Below are 2,708 nucleotides of genomic sequence, written 5' to 3'. Positions count from 1 at the left end.
ATAAATGTGGGCTTCTCCCTGTTGTGTCGATGGCAGCCATTGAAGTACGCAATTTTGGGGTGTGGGTGGGCAGCTGAAGAGCACTTCCTGGGGTCTCACAAGCACTCGGGGGGTGTCCGCGCTCACAAGAGAAGCGCCAACTGCATCTAGGAGGGGCAGACAGGGGCGGTCTGCCAGGCTGCCGGACCCAGTTGGGCAATCATGACAACCCTAATTTGAACTGCCCTGTAATAACCAAGATGGATTTCTCAGTTGAGTCAGGAAGGTTTTGTTTCCCGTGGTTACTGGGGAACTTGGGCAGCTTCCTTATACCAAGTCTGTTGGTTGGTTCATGTCACCCATTATGCTTTGACCCAGCCTTCCCCAACCTGGTGCTCCCCAGATGTTTTGTACTTCACCTCCCATCAGCCCCAGTGAGTCAGTCAGATAGTCAGAACTGCTGACAATTGATGCCCAAAACTTCTGAAGGGCATCTGGTTGGGGGAGGCTGGTCTACACTGACTGATGGGAAGGAGCTTCATCCAGCCCTACCTGGATTGAACTTGGGTCCTTCTCTAGGCAAAGCAGGTACTCTACCACTGATCTTGAAGCCCTTCTCCAACATAGGAATTTGCCACCCTTTCCAGCACTCCGCTCTCATAGGGGCCAACCAGCTGTTGACCAGGAACCCACAAGCAGGAAACAGCTGCAGCATCACCCTTCCACCCATATTCCCCAGCTACTGGTGTATATAGGCCTACCTCCTATTAATGCAGATTAGAGCTTGGATGGAATTGAATTATGAGTAAACTAAAAACCTTTGAAAGTGTCATGAATCAGAAATAGATGTCCATTCCTGTGATTATTGTTATCTATGACTGAGAGGTTTGTGAAGCAGGACTTCGTATAAACCATGACAGGTTTAAATCATCATCAGCGAACACTAGAGTTGGAAGGACATTGACTCCAACCCCCTACTCAATGCAGGAATCCACCTTAAAGCATCCCTGACAGATGGCTGTCCAGCGGCCTCTAGGGTGGGAGAACCTACGACCTCCCTAGATCATTGTTTCCATTGCCGTACTGCTCTAACAATCAGGAAGTTTTTCCTGATGTCCTGCCAGAATCTGGCTTCCTGTTACTTGAGCCCATTATTCTGTGTCCTGCACTCTGGGATGATCGAGAAGAGATCCTGGCCTTCCCCTATGTGGCACAACAACGACAACAATAATAGAAGTGTATTATTTGTACATTGAGCTCTTTATGTCCGGAAGCTTCAGCTGGTACAAAACAGGGCAGCCCACTTACTAACAGGGACTGGCCGGCGAGATCACATCACGCCAGTCCTTTTACAACTTCATTGGCTGCCAGTCCAGGTCTGTGCCCAATTCAAAGTGCTGATGTTAACATTCAAAGCCCTAAACGGCTTGGAGCCAGGGTTTTTGAAGGAACGCCTCCTCCCATATGTGCCTGCCTGGACCTTAAGATCATCTACAGGGGCCCTTCTCCGTGAGCCCCTGCCAAAGGAAGTGAGTCAGGTGGCTACTAGGAAGGGGGCTTTCTCCACTGTGGCACCCTGGCTGTGGAATGAGCTCCCCAGAGAGGTCCGCCTGGCACCTACACTGTACTCCTTTCGTCGCCAGCTGAAGACCTTTTTATTCTCTCAGTATTTTAATACTTAATTTTAACTTAAATTTAATTTTTACTGTTTTAACTCTGTATTTTAATCTTATATCAATTTTTGCTGCGTGGTTTTATCCTGGTTGTGCTTTTTATACTGTATTTTGTATTTGTGCTTTTATCCTGTTGGTTGTTTTATTATGGTTTTAATTTTTGTGAACCGCCCAGAGAGCTTCGGCTATTGGGCGGTTTAAAAATGTAATAAATAAATAAATAAATAAATAAATGTATACGTTGTACAATTGTTTGTATTTTGATTCCCACCAAATGCTCAAAGGGTTCTCCGAGTCAGGCCGACATCCGGATCCGAACGTTCAGCAACATCCATTTCGTCCTTTTATTTTTCACTGCAGGCCTACCACAAACTTTTTGAAGATAATTGATCTTCAAAACCCATTAGGCATCTTCCATCTTTGACTCTCAGAGAGGCCCTCTTAATATCTCTCCATTTTTCAAGCGTATGCTAATTAAGCCTCATCATATAAGTGCAGGGAAAACTTCAGCGAGAAAATAAAAACAGAGCAAGCTCACGTTGGGCAAAGTGTTATATCCTTTAATGTTCTGTTTTTATGTCTCATTGCCGGGGCCGATCGCGCTAATAAGCTTTTAATGACTGTTCCCACTGCTGCTGTCATACCAGATCCTTTGCATGCAAGCTTTTATTTTCTGGAAGAAGAAAATCAATTAAGCTGCACGACTTCCCTGACCTCTAGTTGTATTAAAGCTTAGCCCAACAATTAGGATCTCATTATAACATTCAGTCCTTAAAATATATTTTTATTAAAAAAATAATAATAATCTTTTCGCAGCTGTTCCAGTCACTCAGATGCCACAGAAAATATTAATTTTGCTGCAACACAGCTTCACATTTTACCACTTATTGGTAGCAGATCACTTCATCGGTCTAATTAGAACTCTTACATGATTCACTCGTACAAATCTTTGACAGACGCAGACCGGGGTGTTCCTTCCCTCATTCTCTCCCCCTCCCTGCACAGAAAACCCACCACATGATTTTCACATAAAAATTGGAGGCAACTGATTGTAGA

Source organism: Elgaria multicarinata, chromosome 18 (assembly GCF_023053635.1).
Source record: "Elgaria multicarinata webbii isolate HBS135686 ecotype San Diego chromosome 18, rElgMul1.1.pri, whole genome shotgun sequence".
Taxonomy (NCBI): domain Eukaryota; kingdom Metazoa; phylum Chordata; class Lepidosauria; order Squamata; family Anguidae; genus Elgaria; species Elgaria multicarinata.
Note: the sequence above shows the minus strand (reverse complement) of the source record.